Source organism: Chenopodium quinoa, unplaced genomic scaffold (genome assembly GCF_001683475.1).
Source record: "Chenopodium quinoa cultivar QQ74 unplaced genomic scaffold, ASM168347v1, whole genome shotgun sequence".
NCBI lineage: Eukaryota > Viridiplantae > Streptophyta > Magnoliopsida > Caryophyllales > Amaranthaceae > Chenopodium > Chenopodium quinoa.
Window position 1 is genome coordinate 122,064 of NW_018743765.1, and position 26,993 is coordinate 149,056.

The following is a 26,993-nucleotide window of genomic DNA, read 5'->3' on the forward strand; positions in this document are numbered from 1 at the left end:
GAAAGATCACAAATTTGACTTTTAAAGTTTCATTCAAAAAACTAAAATACTACGAGAAAATCTAAGCCATCAATTACTTTTCCCAATTCCCATATTAATTAAATCCAAATCGTACCATTAATAAAACTGTTGTATGAAATGAAATTGTATAAACTATATAGTGACATGTTCTCTATAGTCGACCTGCAATTAAGTTTTACTTCACACTTAAGTATCCAATCGTTTTCCCTCGGGAGGAGAAAAAAAAAAACAAAAGAAAAAAAAAAAAAAAAGTTCAGAATAAAGCATTGTTGATAAAAGTATAAAACCAAATTCCAGCTGACGAATGACTCAATTCTGTTAAACCATTCATTGACAGATTAACCTGAGTAGAAGCAACTAGATACACCTACTTGTATGGTTCAAAATAACCTGTAACCAAGATCATGAGTTCATGACTCGACCTGACCTGCTCGATTTGCGAAATCTTTATATTACGTGGAATGAATGCTTGTTATAGACACGTCATTCATTACGAAACTAGTTAAAATAAGAGCAGCTACAACATCCTAATTACACAAGCACCTAAAATCACCAGCTTATGAAGTCATGAACAACATAATTACATTCCCTTACAATTACACAAGCGAAAGGAGAAAATATAGACAGGCTAAGATTCTATGCTTACAGTAATATGTAATCTTTCCAGATGCTCTGTAAATCAGACGCATTTTTTAGGTAATTATAATTAGTCAACATCACTAATTCTTACAGCATCATTTTCAATTTTGATAATTTGTTTCAAGTGTTTCAACAGTAGTCACCTTAGTTGCTTTGAAGGACGTTTAAACGCTTTCCCAGTGAGGTCGGTTTGAGCCTGATGCGTTGGCATGCACACTATATCCTAAATCTGCTCCTGCGGAAACCAAATCAGACTTCACATATGCTTGATACATTATTGCTTCAGAGATTTGCCTTCGTGAGGATACAGTGTTAAAGATTAATTAAAAAAAAAAAAGGCAAGGTGGCTAAAACTCATCAAGCAGCAAGCGAAAGATATGTGGGAGGCTGGGAGTTTAGAAATGTAAGGCATAAGAGACCTTTGAGTCATGTCTGCTTGTCAGTGATTTGCTGCTTCAACCAGACCAGTTCTAAGATCGAGGATAAAAAAATAAAAACTGGTAGCTTTAAGTCACTAGTTCAGAGCACTGGGTTTGGTGAGTAATCTGAGAAAATAGTTTCTAATTTCTGGCAAAATATGCTGCATAAGAGATGAATGCCTGCACAATTCCACAGCGAGGTCAGTCAAGTATTCTACATATTACTTACTCAAGCATCGTTACCAATTATATACTTGAGAAAAGAATAAAAAATTGCTAAGAAGCAGAAGCAATCATAACTTCATAAGCACATACTCCTTCCCCATTTTCCTTTTTGGTTTGTCCCTAAAAGATTGCCCCCATTTTTATTTTAGATATAAAAGGACAAAATTATCTACCCACTCATTACAATTTTAACAATGTTAAAGGGGAACTGGGCAATCTATTAGAGTTGGAGGGAGTATTAGCTCCTTTACTTGGAAGACTCACATGACAACTAACCCGGTAACCCCCTTGTCTCTGATGTCGGTAGTACTTGCCAGACAAACAAAACAGATATATCATTCACCTCATGTTAGACATCTAGAATTTTGCTAACTTGCACGCGGCTACTATTACTTTATCAGTTTGGCAATTCTCCCTTAATGGCTTTGGACATTCAACCTTTCAGTAGTAAACTTCAAGCGTCTTCAGTTTCCAATCAAAGTTTAGACAATGATGTTGAAAATTTAGCTTTCTAAGGATGCAGACTTTGCACTTCTTATTATTCTCAATAAAAGTCACATGTTTAAATTAAATCATCAAGTTTCCAATCTTTTTTGTGCAAGCCCGAAGTAAATCATAAATGCACATAAAAATGATACTCTATTTGATAATCACCCTAACAAGCAGATTTTGCAAATAATAATAAACATAACAAGCTTCACCATGTAATTTCAACTGCACAAAATTAAATAGGTTTTAGATTTATACCCGAATACCTGAAACACCCTGTTTTAAATTCTCACCTCGCAGAAGGAAAAAAAAACTTCCTCCGCCCATAGATAAAAGCCCCATCTCTCCCAAAATTCTCATCCCCAAGTAGAGACTCAATTCTCATTTGGGAAGGGTTCATCAATGATTCACTTTTAATCAACAAAACCATTCTCATTTGGGAAGGGTTCATCAATGATTCACTTTTAATCAACAAAACCCTTCTACCCCAAATATAAGATCTCTTACCTCCTCTAAAAATAATATACTGTTCACATTACCTTCTTTTTATATTCAACTATATTTAACAAATCAACAATAACCCACTACAACCTCTCTCCTTTATTGTGTGCCCAGGAGAAATGGGGCTCGGATTTAGGGATAGAGGGAATAGTCAGCTAGTAAAGATAACAAAAGATATTAGAGAAACTACATACCCTGGTCTATCAATCAATTTATCATACTGCTCCAAGATGAAAAGGATGCTAGCCTGCCTCAATGACACAGCATGAAATGCCTCAGAAAGCTCGTACATGCTTGACACATTCTCCAAGGATATATCCTTCATATATTACAAAAACCAATAATTCATTATATGTCATCATCCAATAGAAGAAAAATATATCAAAGAAATGAATGATAAATCATGTCAGCTCACCTGAGCTATGGTATATTCACAAAGGCGTTTTAACCCCTCTAAAAGATACTGATCTGCAGCCCTAAGGAGATCTTTTGCAATGTCTGGTTTTATGTCTAGTGATCCAGTATATATAAATCTGCAACAAAATGACAGAAATAGAAAGACACATGAATTCTATTGCTAAGTTTACAAATCTTCAGCAGAAATTGCTACACGAATGCATATTTAAATAACCTCATCATCAACTCAAAAATCTCCAATCTGATGTTAGGAATCTGTATAATCTCTGGCATCCTTCTCCTGTATCACAGTGATAACAGCATAAGTCTTATTAGAAAATTTCCATGCATATAAATGAGTGCACAGCAGTCTGTTCTATATAAAAATACCATAGTTCCACAGCTTTAAAAATAAGGGGGGAAAAAAAACATAGAAGCTAATGTTTCTTGCTAGAACACATGATGAATGAGGCTAGTTATCTTCAGGACTAGTTGAGAAGACCGTCCTGTGCCATGTTCCTAGTAATTTGAGCAAGCTTGTGTTCCTAGAAATTATTTCTTCTTTAAGCCCAAATTGCACCCTCTCCATCCATCCCCCACTATAGTATTTTGTCTTTCACATTAGATTATTATGGTCTGCACACAGCATATTATATGGTCTTCCTTAAACACCCTCCATTATAGATATAACAATAAAAAATTGGTATTTCTCTTAAACAAACATATAGCTCATAACTATACATAAGCGAACTAAGCAAATAAGAGGAGGCAAAAGGCCTAACTCATCTAACTAAACAAGTAAAACTCACCCGATAACCACCATCAAACATTGCACGGAATGCATCAGATGAAGCAAGAAGGCAGATTCGATGAGCAAAGAACCGTTTGCCTGAAATTTGAGGTAATGCTATTTAGAACTTGTGCAATTGTGTTCAGAAAATTAATCTCAGAACAAACAAATAATAAATATTATAAACAAGCAAGATAGATGCACTTTGAACCTTGAACTAGAAAAGTAACATCTGAGAGTGTCGCATTATTTACATACTGCTCGCCTAAGTAAACCTGCAAAATCAAATGCTATTTATGAGAACCCCCAACTGCAAAGTAATAAGAATTTCAAGAACTTCATATAGGACACACAGCATTTAACATCGACATCACCTAATTTTCAAAAAAAAACTACCATCAAGTATTTAGAACACATGAAACATTTTTTAGAGCAACATGCTTTGATAATTAGAACTTGAAGTCAAAATTCTAATAATAAAGTCTAGAGTAATCTAAAACACGCCTTAAGAAATAAGAGTGTTCTAAATTTTAGCCTTTTCCCTAATTTCAAAACACTGGAGTAATATTTTATGAACTTCTTGTATGTTGTATTTATAAATGTAATCAACCTTTTAGTCATTATAACTTTAAAATAAAGTTTATGAACATATGCAGCAATTTTTACCACAAACTTATATTATCGAACATGTACTCAAAATTACTTAGAATGTATCAAAAGTTTATTGCAAGTCTTAAGGTGAGCTGAGTGTGTTTTCTGTTTTAAAAACTTTATACGAAGCATTTGTTTCTCATAATATTAATTTTAGAAGTATATGAATCATTCTTGTTAATGTTGATCATTATTGCAAAGATGGGTATCTTCCTTTTTCTTTCTAAACAATAAAATTTAAGATGTAGAACATAAAACTATCTAGAACAATATAATACTCCCTCCGTTCCTTTTCTATGGTACGTTTCTATTTTGGGTGTTTCCTTTTTTTTGGTTACTTTTCTAATTCCAATAATATTTTTACACACATACCCTCATATTGTACTAACCTACTTCCATGCAACTATTCCCATTTACCAAAATATTTACCTACTCCTAAAGCAAAAATTCCTATTTACCAAAATATTTACCTACTCCCAAAGCAAATATTCCCATTTACCAAAATAATTAATCTACTCCCAAAACAAATATTCCCATTTTACCTACTCCCAAAGCATTTTTCCTAATACCCATGAGAAAACCCAAATGTAACCTTTAAAAAGGAACGGGGGAGTACTATTTATAGAACACAAAATCAAAATAACTAAGAACATGAATTCAACCTAAATAAGTCTAATCTTAGAAAGTTTGATGTATTTCATTCTACTTATAGATTTTTTTTTGAAAAAAGTTCTAGTTGTAGATATTTTCATTGAATATGAGCTTGAATCTTCAATGGAGTTTAAAACAAAAAGAAACAATGACAGAACAGCATTAGCAGCAAAATCTTCAATGGGTTCTGTCCTCGTACAATAGTTGACTAAAAGAGCTAAGAAAATTATCTAAGCAAAGAAAATACCATTGTACAATCATCACTTAGCACAAAACATAGAGCATCGAATAAAGGGGAAGTCACCTGTGATATGGGAGAAGGAGGAGCTGCATCAATGGGGGAAAGAGTCATAGCTTTGCTTGCTAATTTACAAAGGGCCACAGCACCATCATGTTGTTGCTTAGTATTAGTGGATTTGAGAAGCCCGAGAAGTAGTTCCAGTCCTAGCAAAATAACATTATGTCAATGACGGCAAAATATGAATGTCAATTGAATAGGAATAATTTAAGACCATACAGCTATGGAAAAAGCCATACCATTGTTATCAATAAAGATTGATCTCTGGTCTTCCGGAGAACACAGATGAGCAAGAGCCAAAGCTACTTGTCTTTGAACAGATTTTTCTCCCACACGCATGAGGTACAATAAGTGGGTCAATACCTTTAAAACCATAACTGGACTATAAGCACTTTCAAAATCGATTGACTAAAGGAATATATAAACAATAGAACTTCATAATACTAACCCGGCCATGTATTTTCTCCTCTAATCGTTTCAGTGTCTTGGCTACACAATCTTTGGTTGCCTGAAAGCACATGTTTGGCATAAAACATTTATAAAGATTCATCAATACAAGAATAAACAGGAATAGTTACAGCTCCCACAAATACCCTATTGCTTAAGTCCTTCCGTAAGCTATAGCAAATACAACAGAGCAGAAAGCAGTGTCATATACTACAGCAAAAAACAAACCTGAACAATAAACTCTCCTTCCTGCAACTTTTGAAGACCACCAACTTTTACAAAATCAGCAACATTATCCTGGAAATTTCAGTAACACGGGTGTGATATTAAACCGATAAGAAAGTTAAAATCAAGAAACCAATAAGTTCCAATTGATTTAACTCAGAGCATCCAAAATTATAGATGAAGATACCTCGTTATCTGCAAGACCATAGAGGGCAAAAGCAGCATTATGTTGAAGAGATCCATTTTTTGCATCCAGAAGCTTTAATAGGGGCACTAAACCACCACTGTGAGAAATCCCGGCTTGATTATTTGACTCCTAAATAAAATTCAAAGAATGTCTCACTAGATGGCCCAGAGAAAGAGTTACAAATAAAATTAGAACTAAAAAAAAAAAAAAAGGAGAGAATAAATCTTATATGATTGCAGAGCTAGAGTACTCGGCAAAAAGGTTTCGGAGTAGAACAGTTTTCGCCATTAATTAAACTAGATAATGCCTGAGCCATGCTCGGTTTTTTAAATTAATACGGAATAGTAATTGAAATATAGAAGTCTCTATATAAGTAAATCAATAGTCAACCCATAAATAAATAAATAATGAAGTTTGTTAATTAATTAATTTGAAGTGTGTAAAAAATGTGCATAACAATATATAATTAGATAATAATGCTTCTAGGAAAATTAATAATTATGTAAGAATCTAAAAAAATAAAATAAAATAAAATAAAGCAGAGTTTAGGAGGGAAGATTCCCTCCAAAAAAGATTATGCTTTAGTATAGAGTAATAGATGTCATAAATGGGTGGTAGTGTGATCTGTGATGTTTTTCTGATATTGTATGAATCGTTACATGATAGGTCGAGGGAATAATAGCAACTGGCAAGGTTATGATGTATTATAAACTGAAGTGTCAGCATGCATGGGTTCCTTACTGTTATACCACAGATAGGCTTATTCTTAAACAAAAATCCATCAAAGTTGATAAAAGAATTGTGAAAAAAAAAAGAGCCAAAGAGGATAAAAAAATCTATTAACATCAACGAAAAAAAAAAAAAGGAAAAATAGAAAATCCAATCTCTCATTGAATCAGAAATTCAGTTCCATATAGACACCATAGAAAACTGCCAACCACAAAAAAAAAGAAAAACTGTCATTCCTTTCCAACCAAAGAACCCAATTATTAGCAAAGAAGACGGCCAGCCAAAAATTTTTGCCCCTTGCACCTTCCAAACTTCATATATTAGAAGTGCAATGACCCAAAACCGTGAATGGAGCGCTATAACAAAGGCTTACTTAACTGATAGTTTCTGCCAGGAAATCATTGCCACCTGAGAATGCATCAATAAATAATTTACTATCTCCTCCCTAGAAAGGAATACAGTACACAGGCCACAGGGTGAGCAGGCATAGCTAAGTGTGGTCTCCAACTCTGCAAATTATTTCAAGTGTTCAATTTCTCCAAACTAGCAACCCAAACAAAAGCTTTCACCTAATTTGAAAATTTGGCCTTCAAAATAGAAAGGTGAAAAGAGGAAATAATTGTGAAATTGGAGCTTTTTTGGTTGCTACAAAAGATACGACAAGTAAAGGACCCTGAGGAATCAGCCAACCACACTCTTCAATCATGGAATTTCGACAAAGAAACAGAATCAAGCCAGCTCAACAGGTTAGTAAGCTTCCCAAACTCCCAATCATGAATGTCCCTCCAAACAATGAAAATTCTAAGACATGTTAGTACCTTGTTCACCCAAAACAATGAAATTGGAGTATTATAATAGGCAGCTCACAATCTTTAGAGAGAAAGAGAATGGATACTAAAAGGCTCCTCCAAATACAATGCACTCCCTACCCCACCTTGTACTTGACCCTAAAGGAAGAAGAATTACAAAACCTATGAAACATAATTCCAAGGGATTGCATAGGGAATTAGCACATCCCTGCCAATCCTTTGAAAACCATACCTCTGTATCACACTATGCTACACGAAACCATTGCAGTAAATGCCACAACAATTCTCTGACCAAGAAGAAGACTTTAGATGCCATACTACCAAAAACCAGGCCTCCCTCTTCCTTAGATATACAAACACATATAATCAACAAGTCTTCTCTTTACCTACCTTAGACCACAAAAATATGTCATTAGCTTCTTCAATGTCCTTGTTACACACACCAATATGACCCTAAAAGGGAGCGAGAGAAAACACAGTGGCAGAAATACAAGGCTAAATGAGAGTCCTATAAACCCCCCATCCTAACTCAAAAAAAAAAAAAAAAAAAAAAAAAAAAAAAAAAAAAAAAAAATCAATTATCTATCTTCCTATATACCTGACATCCTATCCCAAAAGAGATTCATTCAAGAATATCAGCCCCTAAAGACCAACATCGTATTAAAATTAGTAACATAAATATGTATGCGTTATAGTAAGAGTAACTAAAGTGCTAAGCAAAGAATAGCAATAATAGTTTTCTTCCAGAATCCAATCGTTGATTAGGCTCTCTAGTAAACTAATAAATTCTAAATCCTTCTAAAAATAACAAAATGCCTTCATTGTTTCCATTTCTAATGGAATCAAGAAGGCAACATATTCTGCGTAACTTGAAAGTCCATGACCAAACATCAATTTACATTAGAAACATCCATCATATTATGATATACCAAAGCATTCCCCAGATGAAAGATTCACGTGCGCATGTGTGCTTTATTTTATTTTATACCTTGTGCCAAGAAATTCAAATGCATTCACAATACAATAACAGTTTATCATAGATGAAAGTGGTAATACGCAGTATGTACGCAATTTTTTATATAGTATAACGGCGATGGTGAGCTTACAAGGTCAAACTAGATACTTTTTTAATAAGACGTCAAACCAGCATAATAGCTAAGTTGGGAAGCATACACCTAGCTCAAACAAGCAACTAGCTACATGCTTTAAACAACTTTTCCAGCTTCATATATCACAGTAGTCTACACTAGTCCAATTCACATGTGGCCACTATGGGCACAGGCCTCAGAGACACAAAGTACTTGAGTAAAACTCTTCTTATTGCAATACTCGACCCCCATCCCCAAATAACAAAGGGAAGAAAAGGTAATGAGCACTTATAAGACATCATTTGTATGCCAACGTTTACATTCTTGTTCCACATATCCTTAAAATATATTTAACTTGAAAACAAGCACTTCCCATCCATACAAATTAATCCTAGCATCTATAGCATCTATCAATCACTTGCAATACTATAAGATATAATTCTAAATGTACAACAATAAAAAAAAAAATAATAAATAAATAAAAAAGCAGAGATTTAACTCAAGCATGATTAACTGACACGTCCGCACATAAAGATTCATTCAAAGTATACACCATGTAAATATTAACCTGTGCTAGCCTCCCTAAAGCAAAGGCTGACATTTCCCTCAGCTGTAAATCAGGGGATTGAAGCATTTCAATTAACGGTGGAACAGCACCTCTCTGAACAATGTGAATCTAGAAACAAAAATAAGGAAGTTTATCAAGTTCAAACATAGCTAATATTATTTATGATAAATTCGATGCAAGAAGAAGGAAATTAGTGAGAAAATAACTATTTCAATGCTTACATCAGAGAATGGTATAACAGATAGATTGATAGATTTATATAAAACCTCATCAACACTCAACTACATTTAAATCAGGAATATACCAATGAAGGCCCACAAATTACAAACTGCATCACAACTATTGCACAAGTGCAAGAAGCTGTTAATTTCTAAGAGTAACTCGAATCATGGAGTAAAAGTCCTGCTTGCAATTTATGTGAAAAGTGTAGCTACAAGCTTACTATAGGAAAGGACAATGTATTAGCTAAACAAAGCCAAAAAAGAATAGGAAATAAAATAACACATGGAAGCTACAAGGCATTGTAGACTACCATTTGGCTTCAAAATGCTGTAACTTGTAAATAGGATGTGATTAGGCAAGCTACTATCTCACTATTGGAGTTGCTCTAACAAGCTTTTGAAAATCAGAATATTTTATAGGCTCCTCATCACCATCAACCCTACCCCAATTCCATCCTAACAAAGGAGAAGAAATCCAAAAGGAGAGAAGCAAATGACTATCTAGAAGCCATCTCCAGACCTCCATTCAAATCCTAGCCTTCTAACACTCAACAGTCTATACTCTCAGACCATCTGATTTTCTCCCGCCTATACCCAAAACTCTTTAACTCAACCACACTAAGATGTAGCACCATGCCCTCAATGCTTGCTCCCAAAACCCATTCCTCGACAGAGTACAATCTCCCTATGATGCTTACTCTTCATTTGACTTCAAATATTTATGTCAAATACTTGCCACTTCATACAAAAGCGGACACTTCGACACTTCAATATTGGCCAAAAAATAGAAACTTAAAAATTGTATCCAGTCATTTATACATGTATAGCAAATGTAAGTCCTGATCCAAATGTCATGACCATAACTATATTTGTTTAAAACCGTGTCCCATTTTTGAAATTAAGAATTTCCTATAGCAGACTCTAGGACCCATATCCGTATTTCAAGTCTGATGATCAAAGCATGCTCTCTCATTCTGTGAAAAAATAAGGGAAGAGGAGATAGCAGAATTGACGAGACAGAATATAAGCCACTTGTCAACCACAAGACCCTAGCACCTACTGATCCATCCTACATAGTATTTAGTACTACCTCTCTCCATCATACTCCTTCCTACATTAAATACCAAGCCGCATCAACCATATAGACCATTTTGAGCTCCCCAGTTTTCATCACTGAAGAGCTATGAATATTCTGCAGCTCTCCCATCAGCTCAAGTAGCAAATCCCAACATCCGCTCTCTTTTTCCAATAAGGAGGACGGAATAAAAAAGAAAGCAAATAGGAAAAATAGAAGAAAAGGAATATGAGGAAAAAAGAACTGAAAAGAAGGGGAAGAACGAAGCATTGGAGGGAGAAGATCAAGTGAAGAGGGTAGAGTAAAACAAGACCTTCGACAGCTTGTGTCAGACTTGCAAGCAATGGCAGAGTGACTCACAAACATTTTCATCCTCTAGGTTCCAAATCAAGTTCCATTTCAGCATCCAGGCCGTGCCATGTCAACATAGATGCAGCAGGATAAAGTGACAAGTCCGTGAATCATAGTCTCAAACACTCGGGAAAGCGTGTAGATTTATAACTATTTATACACCTAATATCTAGTACTTAATTTGGCCAGGGAGCTCTTATAAACAGGGAAACTTAAGTATTGAGAGGTTTAACATACCAATGTTATATAATAACTGAGGAGTCATTTTGCAAATTTTAACCACAACCCCTCTCCAAATTCTTAATCCTCTAATTCTACTCAATAAAAAAATAATATAAATAAGAAATACCAACAACTACCTATTCCACTAAACTTTCCAATAACTATTTTTTTTTTTTTTTTTTTTTTTTTGAGGAACCAAAATATCTAAGTTTTTTTTTTTTTGGCACAAATATCTATGATTATTTCATTGCAAGGAATAAACCCCTGCATGTGTACATTCTAGTAAGGGCAATAATGAAGATGCTTTAATCAGAAAGTTTTCTCAGGCATTAAAAATGAGTGTATCACAGATAGCATAGCATTCTAATACCTCAACCAGTCACCTTAATCATCAAAACATAACGAGACTTAAGTGTTAATAGCCCAAAACTCACGCCATAGTAATGTATATAAACAAAGCTAAATAATTTTGTTCTAAATAACTCTTTTAGTTCTCTTTCAGAAAAATGGGGTACAACAACAGAACCATAAATGATAATATTTCATTCCATATTCTACTAGATATCTCAGATTGCCAACAAAAATATCTGCATCCTGAGTCACTAGTGAGAAACTAACTAATTCCAAATCTAAACTAGTACTGGTGTAAGAATTCGTAACGAACAAATGAAGCAGATATGACAAGTTTCTGATAAGAATGTTCCTAAATTTTAAAACAAATAAAAAAGAACATAGCTCTGTGAAAGACCTTGCAATCTGAATCGGTTGCAGCAAATTGTCCAAGTAATAAAGCAGCTTCCCTCTGGCTCTCGGAGCAGCATGAACTGTTGACCAAGAATATTTACTCAGTTATAAACAGTATTTAGAAATGAGAAAGAAGAAGTGTTTAAAATGCATCAGTATCAACATATATTAAAATATCTGCCATTAAATCTGAAAAGAAATTCATTACAGTCCCAGCAATGACCACAATTGCAAGGATTTCTAAACATTTCCTGTTATGTCAGATTGCAAGGTCATTTTGAAGTAAGGAAAAGGATTTCTAAACATTGCAAGGACAAATGAGCAAATAAAAACAAATATCTAATACCCACATAGAAATGCCCAGAAATTTAATGCCATAATTATAAAGAAGAGATAAATACATACAAGTACGTCAAAGATATAACTGCAAAATTACCTGAGTAGCCTGATAACAGGTTGTAATGCTCCAGCATGCAGGAGATCTTTTTTTATGTTGGGCGACGAATGAACCAAATTTCCAAGCACACCGACCTGAAAAATATTAAAAGCAGACTGCATGATATACATATGTGCAAGAAACTTCATCTATGTCAATTAAAACTAAGGGAAATAGGGGCTTCGACACCCCCATCACATTAAAATCCACTACATTGAAATGAACTTTAGTAAAGATTACCGCTTCATAATGTATAGCAGAATCCTCAGATCTAAGCATCAGAATCAAAGAAGGAAGAGCATTACATTCAACAATCTGTATGGTCATAAATTTAAACTGTTAACCCTTAAATAACTTGAAGAATTGTTATTAAGGACAGTACACATAAACTGATAAGCTGGCTTCAGAAAGGTCTATCACCTGCTTCTTATTTTCATCATTTTTAAAAGCCAGAGTGCGCAGTGCCCCAGCCACTGCCCTCTGTACCTTTGCATCACTAAATTCAAGTAGTTCAACTAGGGGTGGAATACCACCTTCCGTCCTGAATAAAATCCAGGAACCAAAGTCAAGCAAGAAAAACTGAACAACTATCTAGTTCAGATACAGCAAAATTAATCTGAACCAACCTGACAGAGGTTTTGATGCTGCTATTCTCATGAGCAAGGTTAGTAATTGCATCAGCCGCTCTCCGAATGACACCATTAATAGCCCGAGAATTCAAGCCACATTTGTGCCTCTTCAAAAGATCTACGAGGAGAGGTAAGACACCAGCATCAACAATGCATTGTTGATGCTCTGGCTGCAAGCAGAATCATACAAAGGGTGACAAACATAAGCAAGGCTTTGTAAGCATAAACAAAACAACATACCACTTCCAACCAATCGACTGCAAAACTAGATGGATAGGCAGTTTAATATTCAAGAGTATGAGGTACTTCATATGAGGTGCCATAAAAGTCACACAATAGTAACCACACATATATACTATAAGTTACACACCAGCCCACACATATATTGCTAGAAGAGATGCTACAGATGTAACATAGCACCATGTCGAATCAATATCCGCCAAACCAAGGCAGAATATCTCATGAAATTTAGATCTTCAATTGGATGCAAACATCTTGAGTCGCCAACTGATTTCACATCAATATTGCCACTCCTGCGTGAACTTTTTAGTCCACATGCAAGTTAACCAATGTACACATAGCAAAAGTGTGGAATACTAGAATAAAATAAGATAATCAAATCCTTCTTTAGATGATATGTCAGAATCAACAGCAAATACTTGTTTCCTCCTACAAATATCCTTAAAATGGTTCACCAACATCTCTTGCTAAGAACTATCAGCTATATATACCTTACCACCTCTTTGCATATTGAACATCTATACCTCACCAAAAAGCACAGGTAGTAAATCTGCATCGTTCTAATTGTTTAACATAAAAAAAACGCAACTAACTTGGTATTGAACAAATCCATTATAGTACTTCCATTATAGACAAACCTTGACAACAGCAAAACACTAGCTTGTCTACCCCTTTCAATCATCACAAAACAGATACATAAAATAAAATTTCATAACAACTCTTTCAAGTCATGCATAAAATCTCTAACAGTTACAATATTTCATTATGTACACTACCCAGTAAATAGAAAATCAATATTGCTATAATTTGGCAATTCACAACAAACATTCACCAAATTCGAAATTGTAAATAAAATTTAAAATCACTGACCTTCAAGTCATGCATTAAATAAATACATAATCAATTCTTTCAAGTCATGCATAAAAACCTCCTAATAACTTACAATATTGTATCATGTACACTTCATAACAAATCAATATTGCTACAATTTGGCAATTCACAACAAACATTCATTAAATTCGAAATCGAAATTAAAATTAAAAACCTGAACTGACCTTCACAGCAAGAAGCCCAAGAGCAAAAGCACTAGCTTTCTCAACCTCATGCTCATACGGCTTCAGCCCATCATCTTCAACCGGCGACGGCGGCGCCTGAAGATGCTTCACCAATAAAGGAACAGCTCCACCTTCCACAATTATACTCGCGACATCCTCTATTACAACAACCACAAAAATTCAACAAACTTCACTAATCAATCGATCATACAAATCAAAATCCCAAATTCAACCCAAATTATTCAACAAACAAGGTTAAAATCATACCATTTTTCGCCAATTCTGCAAGAAGATGAGTAGCACGCTTAGCGGCGGCTCTATCGGCTTCAGTCCACGAATAGGTGTTGCTTAAAATCTCAACCTGAGCTGAAACCTCTCGACGAAGAGCTTCACCTGTAACAATGGCGGATTCTCTCTCTTCTTGTTGTTGGTCTAATTTCCGTTTTTGCCCTTTTCTGTCGCTCGAATTTTCCTTCCCCTGCCACTCCTTGGACCCCATTGCTGCAGCCCAAAGGGACGAAGAAGAAAAGAAAAAAGACTCAGTAGATTTTGGATAGCAGAAATATTAGATTTGGAAGGGTAATTGGGATTTTAAAAGTTTTCTCTCTCTACTGATTGCTTGACATGTTTGTTTTTGTTACTTGTTGTACCAAAGCAAATTGTTTGGGTCCGGTTTGCCGGGGATGATTTCCGAGTCCGGTTACTGGTAAGCCGGTTACGGTTGTTTTCCGGGGCTGGCGGTCGAGTGTACACCCATGTCTCAAAGGATGTATTGTGGTGTGAAATTAGAAATTGAATGCTTTCTTCACTCCTAATTAATTGGCACGTTTGACTTTATACGAACTTTGACCATATTTTTAAATACGTAATGAAAACAAATTTTTCATAAAATGTATTGTTAAATAGATATTAATACGTAGTATAAAGTTCTATACTATCAACTTTTTAATATTTTTTATTAAAATTTAATCATATAAATTGAAGGTCAAACTTAAGCATTGACATGTGAGTCACGTTTAACAATGTCAATTAATAAGGAACATAGAGACTACTACTTTGTTGTGGATTTGCACAAACCAATGTGCACAAGCCAACTTTGCCAAAGGAAGGTAAGTGGGAATGTGGGATTGGTGATAAGGTTGTGTAATTAGTTGTTTCGACTTTCGAGTTAGGCTAAATTTAGTTCAATTTAGTTTTGAGTTTTATTATCTGATATGAACTTATTTATTTTCATCTAATCTATACTTATACTCGTACGTAGCATTTTTCATTTAATTTGATTGTCTAATTTGGCTTTTTTTTTTTTTTTACGGGAAGAAAAAAATATCATTAATGAATAGTCATACATTATCTACAATAATAATAAAGATTTATAAACCACGGATTTAAAGAAATAACATAACTTTTACAATCAAAATCATAACTAATTTGCATAGCTCACCTCCAACGCTTCAAACTTGACGCAAGTAGTGATTTTCCATCTTTATAGTGTTTGAACTCATGACCAACAATAATTAAGTTGAAACTTTAACTATCTTAGCCAACTTTTAGTTATACATTTATATTTAACGCTTTTAATTATATCTAACTTTGATTGGGGTGTTTATTTTGTAATTTTTTTCTATTAGTTCTTCTATTGTTTAATAATATTTATTTTTCACTACGTATATAGAAACTTAAATATTGCTATATGATAATTATGGTAATGATGTGGAGCATCAGACCACACACTAGTTTAATTAGCAATAAAAAAATGAGCCTAAAACGATAAAGTAAAAAGTAAAAAAATGACTTAGGTTGTGTTCTGTTCGCCTTATTTTCACTTAAAATAAAAAAGTTCTGATAACGATTATTCAGGTTTAAATACAACTAAAATAAGTTAAGATAAGTAATAATCAGATGAATTGGACACACCCTTATGTTTTTTTCTTGCAGATCTAATTTGAAATAAGCATTAACGTGCTTAAATAAGGCGAACTAAATGTAGCCTTATTTTACGGGAAGAAGGCCCTGTTCTTTTGAGCTTCTAGGTAGAGCAGAGCAGAGCAGATCGAGCAGGGCAGAGCAGATTTTATTATTATTATTATTATTATTATTATTATTATTATTATTATTATTATTATTATTATTATTATTATTATTATTATTATTATTGTTTCGGGGTTTTTTGATGCGTCCTGCGGGAGAGTTACAATTCCGAGAATGCCCTTCACCGCCTGTACCTGCAAAAACACGAAGTCTCCGGTTGGTTGGAGCTCCGCCTCCGACGATCAAGTCAGTTACGTACAGGAGGAAAAGAGTGCGTAAATAGTGAAGTTACTTCTCACGTAATGGGAGAATTCCGCAATTAATATTGCTCGGGTTTGGTGTAAGTAGTTAAGGGTGTATTGAATATCTTGTATTGAATTCAATGGAATTGAATGAATGCCCATTAATGAGGATCTCCCCACTATTTATAGTGGGGAGCCTTGGTTCCCCATTTAGGGTTCATGGGACACGTGTCAGCAGGGGATTGGAGCCCTGCTGACCAATGGTTGGGTGCCACGTGTCGCTTAGCCATAGGGCCACGTGGTTGGACACGTGTCAGCAGGGGATTGGAGCCTTGCTGACCAATGTCTGGGTGCCACGTGTCGCGTAGCCATAGGGCCACGTGGCTGGGGTATTTTTACCCCCAAACATTTGCCCCTCTCGGGTGCTGACGTGGCAAGGTGCCACGTGGTGCCTGAGAAGAAATTTTTTTTTTTTTTTGATTTTTTTTTGAAACCTCTTCAGATTCTAACTGAAGGAAGAGGAGGGAAGAGCAGAAGGGGAAAGGTCATGACCCTTCGCCTCCTGAGGCAAACCCCTATAAATAGGAGGAGACACCCTCGAGAGCTCATTTACAAACTTCGCGAATTTTCTTGAATTTTGAGAGCATCCGGTATTTGAGAGTTGAGAGTAGACGGAAATCTGATAGTTGTGAGCAGCCGGTTTTCAGACCGCTTGTAAGGTAGCGAGTAAGCAAAGGTTTTTCGTGAGGGTACCCAAGAGAACTCAGCCGGTTTTCAGACCGTCTGTGTCTTTGCAAGCATCCCCAAGAAATTTCTTGAGGTTTCAGCAAATTCTCCGTTCCTCTAGGTACCGTCTCTATTCCTTCTCGCTTTTCCATGTATTTCCGTTTGCGTCTTTTGCTTGTGTTTTTATTTATTAGTCCCATAGGTAGATGGACCCTTTATACCCATACCCGGAACATAGTTGTGAACTCAGCCGGTCAATTAGTACCGCTGAGTCTAGAACTGGATCTGCCGCCTCTGATCTTTGGAATTTCCCCTTTTCAACGCCTGTATCGACCGACTCCGTGTCTGTGCAGGACACGATGGCCAGAATTAGGGGAACAACTATGGACCCCAATTACAGAGGCGGGGACTCAAATGAGTTGTCGCCTGATAGACAAGCCCCGGACGAGGCGGCTAGAGAACCATCCGGTGGCATTCCCGCCACCCCAAGCGATAGCATCCTAGGCTCCTACAACGAGGAGTCTTCCCCTTCTCAGGAGGCTGAGCTTCCAGGATCCGTCAACGAGGATCCCAACTCCCCATCCGGCTTTGATGCTGGTCGCATCGAAAGCAGTAGCACTAGCTACTTGACCGAGTCAGAAGATAGCAAGGAGGCGGAGAGGCCTTCGTGGCAAAGTAGCAACGACCCTTTCATGATTGCCGTGTCTCTTAAAGATAGGGCCCTCATGCGGTCTTCTCTAACAGACTTCATCACCAAGCGGCCGCTTGGAGAGGGTTACAAGTTGTCCGTACCGGGGGAGTATGGAACGGTAGTATGGGAGGACGACCAACCCAACGCAGACAGCTGGTTTGGGTGCTATGAAGCGGCTTTCCTAGCCGGGGTCCGCTTCCCCCTTCACAACACGATAAAGGCCATACTTGGGGGATATGGCCTAGGCGTCTGGAAACTCACCCCTAATTCTTAGGTAAACATTCTCGGGTATATCGTCGCCTGCGAGATGCAGGATCTCAACCCCGGCTGGGAGGCGTTTGCCCATATGCATTATTTAAGTAGGAGCCCAGGCGGATGGAGAGCCTAGTACACCTTGACGACTTATCCCCAATACATGATGACGCTGGATAAGCCGTCTAAATGGTCAGACTGGAAGAACCGGTTTTACCTGGTCAAAGCCCCTACTGAAGAGGAGAATAGGGAGTTCCGGACCTACAACTAGAAGCCAGAGCTTTTGGGGCAAAAGTGCCGGCTGCCCCCAGTGCCGGATAATGACAGGGAGGCCATATTGGACTCCGGATTTTTTGAACTAACCTCTTCCACTCTCTCAACCGGAGAGATAATAAGGGTGCCCAAAAACTGGGTGCCTAAACATGAATTCTTTAAGGACGAGTGCTTCTTGTCCGCCTGTGGGCTTAGCAGCATGTTTGAAAGATGTAGGTTACGAGTCTCAGCCGATTAATTTTATGCCGGCTAACACTTTTCTTTTGATTGCAATGCGTGTTATTATCATGATCTTGACCGGATGTATTTGCGTTTTGCAGAAGAAGCAAAAAAACATGTTGCTCACCGCCAAGACACCCGCCAAGAAAGCTTCAGATATCCAAAAGGAGAATCTGGAGAAGAAGCTTGCCGCTCAGGCGGCTAAAAAGGTTAGACCGCCTGACCTTTTTTATTTGTTTGTCTTGGTGCTATTTTGGCTATTTCTTCACTTGACCGTTTGTGACTTTGTTTCAGGATGGGAGCAATATCCCTCGCTCTCTACAAAAACAGATCCGACAACGGCCGTCTGTTGAGGAACATGCACATAAGATGCAGAAAACCGCTTCCACCGCCCGGACTACTACCGGCGGTAAATCAATAAAGACCCCAGGCGGGTCTAATGCTAAAACGACCTCGAAAGAGGTCACCCCAATAAGGACCACAACCGGTCCATCTTCTGCCGGGGGCCAGAGAGCTTCCCAACAAGGTACAAACCCTTTCAACCTCACGCTGCTTGACCTACCCATGCGGGTTAAGTCATATTCTCAGTCTCAGCCGGGAGATTCTCCGGTCAGCCGACTGTCCGTAGGCGGAGCATATGCAGCTTACTCACCGTCTGTTTCTGGTGCAGATAATTCTCCATGCTGGCCGGATGCTGCTCAGTACGCCCGGGCCATGCTGAAAGCCGTCTCCCGGGACGAGAAGGAGGCGATTCCTGGAATCAATACCTTCAATGTCGACCGTGTAATGGTCGACCTGGCCGATGTAAGTTGATGAGGACCCATCCGACATTTTATTTGTAGTATGCTCATCCGGTTTTTCTACTAATACCGGCTGTATTGTTGCAGGCACTACTCCGCGTGGAGGGGCTCAAGAAGGCCTACATCCGCAAGCAAGAGGAGGTAAGAAGAGCCAAAAGTTCTGTGGATGATGCACATAGCGTTGCCCACTATTCAATGATTGTGCATGACTTAGAAACTAAATATATAATCATGCGACAGGAGGATCAGGTCAAGACCCTCCAACAGGCCCTCAAAGAGTCCAAGCTCAAAGTGGACAATCTTCAGGCGGCCCTGGACAATGCTGAGGATGAGCTCAAGAAGCATGAGGAGCCCCTCAAGCGGCTGGACTAGGCGGAGGAGAACAATGTCCGCCTGCAAAAGGAAAATGACCGCCTGGTCAAAGAGGCGGCTTCTGCACAGAGCAACTTCCAGGCCACTCTTGAAGCTAATCAGAGCCGGCTCATTGAGGAGAATGAGCAGGACTGCGAAAACCGGATGAAGAGGGCGTTCTCCATTATCCACCTGGGTACAGACTACAACGTCTAGGATCTCGCCTACAAATACGCAAATCTTTCCATTCTGGCTGAGGAGGAGGGCAAGCCGGGGCCTGGACCCTATGAGCAATGGGTTGATGCCGAGTTCCAGCGAATGCAGGCGGAGGCGGCTGACAATGAGGAGGTAGTCGAGGATGAGGTTGCTCCCGGCTCCGTTCCCACCACCGACCCAGCTCATCCGGAAGGGAACCAGGCTGAGGCTGACCGGGTGACAGTGCAGCTAGAGTAGCAACGACCTCCCGGCCTGCGTGCCGTGCATTATTTTGTAATAGCGCCGGAAGGGTCGGCTTATTCAGCTGTTATTTTTTATTTTGAGTATTGATATACATTTTCGCCGGCTGTGCTGGTTTCTTCTGTAAACATTTCATATTTTCACCGGGTGTGCCGGTTTATTCTGTTTAACATCTCCACCGGCTGAGCTGACTTTGAATGAATTTTGAATTTTCTTTGCTGCTTACTTTTTGCAAGTGTGTTTCCGCATGACTGGTTGGGGTTAGGGTAATTGCCCCTGGATAGGAGGCTGGCAGAAGTGAGATGGTGCCAGGCGCCTATCCATATGCCATAGTACAAAAGTCAACAATTTAGCTAGGTGCTAATCGTTAAAACGGAAGCCAGCCGGTTTTTACTGATTTGCCGGCTGGTGTTTTTTTGCAAAGGCCTTTTCGTAGGTTTAGGGTGTCCATTTGCCGGTTGGGCTTTTGCGAGGACACCCTTGCATAAGTCATGGCCTAAACCAAATATTTGAGGCCTGCCTTCTCTTAGTGGATCAGGCGGCGACATTGGGTACCGACTGTCTGTTTTGAGACCAACCCTTGGTAGTACTTAACCCAAAGAGTGGGTCGGCTGCATGTTTGGGAATGATAGCCCGCGTTTCTTTGGTGCAATGGATCATTTAGGCGGGTAGGGCCGCCTGACGTTTGATCACTAGAACATTTTTCCACCCAAATGGGAGATGTTCTCTTCGATGAATTCACCCGTATGGGTGTCACCGGATGATTCGTTAGTTCGCAGGGCCGCTTGTGTTGAGCACAAGACATGGCGCATGGAAATTTTGTAAGGGCCGCTTGTGATAAGCACAAGACATGGCGCATGTAAGCATAATATGTAGTAAATATTTCTCATTAATTATGCAGAAGTTTACAAAGGCTATACAATTTCTAGAAGTAGTACTTTTTAAGATTGTCTACATTCCAGGTTCTAGGCAGCTTTCTACCGTCTGGGGTTTCCAGGCGGTATGTGCCGTCTCGTACTTCTTCAAAGATCCGGTTGGGTCCCTCCCAATTTGGGGTTAATTTGCCTTGTTCATTGGCCCTACCGTTTGCTTCCATTTTGCGAAGCACAAAATCTCCTACTTTTAAGGGCCGTTTGCGAACCCGCTTGTTGTAGGCTCTTGTCATTCTCAGACGGTAGATCTCATGACGCAAGGCTACGTTGCCCCTTCGCTCTGGGAGAGCATCCAGTGCAAGCCGCATGGCTTCCTAGTTGGCCTCCTCATCATATAGCATGATGCGAAGGGTTGGCTCATAATGTTCAATGGGTAGTACTACCTCAGTGCCGTATGTAATAAGAAATGGGGTTTCACCGGTTGCCCCTTTTTCAGTGGTCCTGATGGCCCAAAGGACATGAGGTAATTCCTCTGCCCATAGTCCACCGGCTCTTTCCACCTTTTTCTTTATACCATCTGAGATCAGCTTATTGAAAGCCTCAACTCGCTCGTTTGCCTGAGGACGGCCAACGGATGCAAAACAATGGGAGATTCCTTGGTCCCCCAACCAGCTCTTGAGGACAGGCGTTTCAAATTGTGGTCCGTTGTCAAAAACCATAGACATTGGAACCCCAAACCGGGTGATGACGTTTCTCCAAATGAAGGAGATCACGTCCTTTGTTTTTATGCCTTTAACCGCCTCTACTTCAACCAATTTGGTGAAGTAATCCACTGCCACCAAAATATAGCGGCGGCCGCTTGATGTAGGCGCATAAGGATCCAGAATGTCCATGCCTCACTTTGCGAACGAACCGGACTATGGATGGCTGTCAAGTCGGTTGCCGGTCGATGTATCAACCGGGCAAACTTTTGGCATTTGTCACATCGTTTCACCAAATCCATGGCATCTGCCTCAAGAGTAGGCCAAAAGTACCCCTCCCGTCTGGTTCTTCTAGCCAGGGACCTGCCGCCTATGTGCGAGGCACAAAAACCCGCGTGCAGGTCCTCTAGGACTTCTCTTCCCCTTTCCGGGGTTACACATTTCAGAAACGGTTGTAAGTACCCCTTCTGGAGAAGCTCCCCATGATGCATAACAAAGCTCAAGGCACGCTTCTTAAGTGCTACTGCTTCCGAAGGGTCATCCGGAAGAGTACCATCCGCCAAGTAAGCCCGGATGGGGTCCATCCAGGTGGCACTTCGGTCTAGGATTCCAATGGGGTCATGATCAATGCTTCTTTTCTCAATGACTTCCCAAAAAACTGTCATAGGAGCATCACAGGAGGCGGATGACGCCAATTTGGAAAGGGCATCCGCCTGATTATTCTCGGACCGAGGCACCCGACTTAGATGAAATTCGTCAAGTGACACGGCCTCCTCTCTGACCGCCTGCAGATATTTGATCATAGCCGGATGGGTGGCCTCGTAGTCACCATTGTACTGGCTAACGATCAACTGAGAGTCTGAGCAGGCGGTTACTTTTCTTGCCCCTGCTGCCTTACACATGCGTATACCGGCTAGCAAGGCTTCATACTCTGCCTCATTATTTGAGGCTTGGAACTGGAAACGTAGTGCATATTCAAACTTATCCCCTTCTGGAGAATGGCATATAACGCCTGCATCGCAGCCGTTCGCTGTAGAACTACCGTCTACAAATAACTTCCAACCCTGATCAGGATTTTCCGGTTGCACCGGTCCAGTCATCTCGACAATGAAGTCGGCAAACGCCTGACCTTTCACTGCCCGCCTGGGCTCAAAAGTTATCTCAAGGCTTTGTATTTCAACAGCCCACTTGATCATTCTGCCGGATGACTCGATGGTGGTCATTGGGCGTTTGAGGGGCTGGTCTGTATATACAATCACCGGGTGAGCCAAAAAGTAGGGCTTCAACCGTTTGACTGCTACGAACAGGGCCAACCCAAATTTTTCGATCATAGGGTACCGGAGCTCAGCATTTATAAGAACGTGGCTGATGAAATACACCGGGAGCTGGTTACCGTCTCTCTCAGCAAGGAGAGCGGCACTAAGGGCATGATCAGAGACGGCTAGATACATATAGAGAACCTCCTGGGGTAGGGGGCTCACTAGCCTTGTCAAGGAGTGCAAGTGTTGCTTTAGCTTCTGGAATGCCATTTCCGCCTCTTCACCCCACTCAAATCTGGACCTCTTCCGGATGGCCTGGAAGAAATAGAGGCACTTGTCGCCTGACCGGCTAAGAAATCTTCCCAACGCCGCCAGGCAACCGGTCAGCTTCTGGACTTCTTTTACAGTGCGGGGAGACCGCATGTCAATGACCGCCTGTACTTTTTTCGGATTAGCCTCTATGCCCCTTTAGTCAATAAAAAATCTGAGGAACTTCCCAGACTCAACACCAAATACACACTTCTTTGGGTTAAGCATGACCCAGTGCCGCCTAAGTGTGGTGAATGTTTCTCGGAGGTCCAGTAGGTGATCCGTCTGTAGCTTGGATTTGACTATCATGTCATCAATGTACGCCTCTACATTCCTGCCAATCTGATTGATGAAAACCGTGTTTATCATGCGCTGGAATGTAGCCGGTGCATTCTTTAACCCAAACGGCATCACCTTGTAACAAAATAACCCCTGATCAGTGATGAAGGCCGTCTTTTCTTGATCTTTTTTCCATAGGGGTATTTGATGGAAACCTGAATAGGCATCCATAAAACTCATCAGAGCATGACCGGCTGTGGAGTCGACCAGACTGTCGATCTATGGAAGCGGGTAACTGTCCTTGGGACATGCTCTGTTTAGATATGTGTAGTCTACACACATCCGATAGGTACCATTCGGCTTTTTCACGAGGACAACGTTTGCTACCCAATCCGGGTAGTAGCATTGCCGGATGAACCCAGCATCTAACAGTTTTTTGACCTCAGCCGCTGCCGCCTGAGATCTTTCTTCACCGTGATCCCTCTTTTTCTGCCTGACCGGCTTCTTTTTAGGGTCCACGGCGAGCTTGTGGACAGCTAGATTCGGGCTGACGCCTGGCATCTCTTCCACTTCAAAGGCAAAGATGTCTTTGAATTCCTTCAGAAGTTGGAGCAGATCTGCTCCCAACCGTTCAAAAGCAACCGTCCCAACCTTCACGGTTCTGTCAGGACGGCTGTCGTCTAAGACGACATCAAGGCAGTCACCAGCCGGCTGAGGTCGTTGGTCATCTGACCTTTCCCCGGCTAGTGATTGCTATTTTTCTTGTTTGACGCGTTTTGTCTTTCTTTTCTTACCGGCTGCCCTTGGAGCCGGGACTGCTGTATCGCAGTTATCAATGTCTATGGGCTTCCCGTCACCGGCTGCCCCCATAGTTGGTTTGACGTCAGAGAGATAGCACTCCCTAGCCGTCCTCTGGTCCCCTTTCAGGGAACCGACTGCACCGTCATCCTTTTCAAATTTAACGAGCATGAGTGAGGGGACGATGACAGCCTTGAATTCGTTGAGGGTCGGACGGCCAAAGATCATGTTGTAGGCGGCAAGTTCCTCTACAACTAAAATTTTAACCACCATGTGGCGTCCTTCCCCCTTCTCACCCAGCCGGATGGGAAGATCTATGCTTCCTACCGGATGCACTACTCCTCCCCCAAAAACCAACTAGTGGGTGAGGCGCCTGGTGCATGTTACTGGATTTGTACTTGAGCTTGGTCAAGTACTGATAACTGATCAGATCAGACGAGCTCCCGGTATCTATTAGGATCCGGCCAACTCTCTGATTGACAACCTTACACTCAATGACTATGGGGTCGTCATGAGGCCGCCTGACTTGCCTCAGTCCTTTTCAGAAATAAGGACCTCAGGAAAGGTGTCTTTCGACGCCTGGCTCTCATCAACTGAGTTGACCAGCTTCCTGATGTTATCTTTGGTGCCCCTAATGGTGGGACCCCCTTCGGCAAAGCCGCCTGCTATGGTGAATATTGTCTCTTCATCCGTCTCAGAGTTGGCGAGCACAACTTTTGCCGTCTGCCCCTTCTTGGCCAGGTGTGTTACTCTTGGCTTTGGGCAGATAGGACTTCAGAGCCCCTCATCAGGCAGACGGTCTAATAGCCGCCTGAGGCTATAGCAACCATTAGTGTCGTGGCCAATGTCCTCATGGTACTGGAAGTATTTGCTTTTGTCCCGGTTGCTTACGGGACTTTTCATCACAACCGGTTTGTCGAGAGACATCTGTCCTTGATCTCCATGAGGATGGAGGAGCAGTCCTTTGTGAACTCGTACTTGGGAACGTACGGTTCTGATTTCCGTCTAAGCTTCTGAGCCGGCTGACCAGGTCGGTCTGCCGCCCAAACCTCTTTTCTCTTCTTTTCTTCCCTTTTAGCCTGCTGCTGCTGTTGCCGGCTGTCTCTTCTGTCGGATTTTTTGGAGTCCGACGGCTGCTTTACAACGCAAAGCTCCATCGCCTGTATATAGGCTTCAGCTTCCATTAACGCCTCTTGGAGGGTGGCTACCCTTTTCCGGACGAGGTCGAACTTAAAGGTCGACCCATCCTTCAGACCCTTAAAGAATTCTTTGTAAGCGACTTCGTCAGACAGTCCTTGAATCTGAATTCTCATCAGATTGAACCGTCTGACATAGGACCGGAGCCCTTCTCTGTCACCCTGCTGTATTGGCCCCTAGATCGAGGCTAGTCTTTTTGGCAGGGATATTCATTGAAAAATTTGACGTAAATAAGTACGCCAAAGTTTTGAAGCTGTTTGATGCAAGTCGGCTGGTAGATTACCAAACCACCGTTGGGCAATGCCCTTCAGGGTAGCCGGGAAGCATCGGCACCAGACGGCATCATCCAACCCCTGTAGGTACATGAGGTTGGAGTAGGCCATTAGATAGTCTTTAGGTTGGAGGTACCATCATAGGCCCCTACCAACACGTTTTTAACCTTAGCCGGCTGTGCCGCCTGGGTTATCTCAGGGGAGAACGCTGTTCTCCCAAATTTAGCAGGCGTTGCTGCTAATCCAGGAGCTGGTACGGCTGCTGCACATGCCTGCCAAAGGGACCCGTTTGGGTAAAAGGGCCACCCAGCCCATTTGGCGAACAAAATAGACCAGGTTGGATCACTTGGGGTCCAGACCGGCAGAAGGTTCGCCCGTCTGACTCCCTAGGCTTGTTCCCGTACGCCTGTTAGAGGTGTCACGGAAACTGTCTGGGAAGGTCGACGTTGAAGCCGACGCACACGCTTGACTTCTCCCTGGAGGAATGTCCGGGCATCAGAGAAAGTCTTCTTGGTACCATCCGCTGTAAGTGCCGGATGGTTTTTCTGAGTTCCGCTTGGGGAAGCGGAGCCTGTTTTGATCGAACCTGAGGCCCTTCCCCTCCTTCGGCTTTGGGTGAGGGGTAGGGACCCGGTTTGATTGTCTTCTTCCCGGAGGAATGCTTCTTGGCCGGCTGACTCTTCTTGGGAGTAGCTGACCGAATAAGGTTCTGGATCTCGCCCTTGAAACTATTCATGGTCATGAGTTCGTTCCTAGTGACGGAGCAGAGCCTTTTGCCGCCTGGGCAGCTCCAACCGGGTTGCCGGCGGGTTGCTTGGAGCAACTTTGTTATCCTGTTCCTTTTTATCCTTGGAACGGGTGTGCTTTGTTCTGAAGGACCCGTCTGGGGCCACATAGGTGTTGACTTCATAGTCATCACCACTTTCATGGTCCGTTTGGACCTCAGGCTTGGCCGACGGCCACTTGTCCTGATCCGGTGGTACAGGATTAGAAGTCATCTCAGAAGTACTCTCCCCACAGACGGCGCCAAATGTTTCAGGGTTTTTTGATGCGTCCTGCGGGAGAGTTACAATTCCGAGAATGCCCTTCACCGCCTGTACCTGCAAAAACACGAAGTCTCCGGTTGGTTGGAGCTCCGCCTTCAACGATCAAGTCAGTTACG

At 40.6% G+C, this 26,993-nt stretch overlaps 1 pseudogene; it reads right to left on the minus strand.

Moving 5' to 3' along the window:
• Positions 1 to 490: 490 nt before the first annotated feature.
• LOC110684733 lies at positions 491 to 14,886 on the minus strand (annotated as a pseudogene).
• Between the last annotated feature and the right edge of the window lie 12,107 nt (positions 14,887 to 26,993).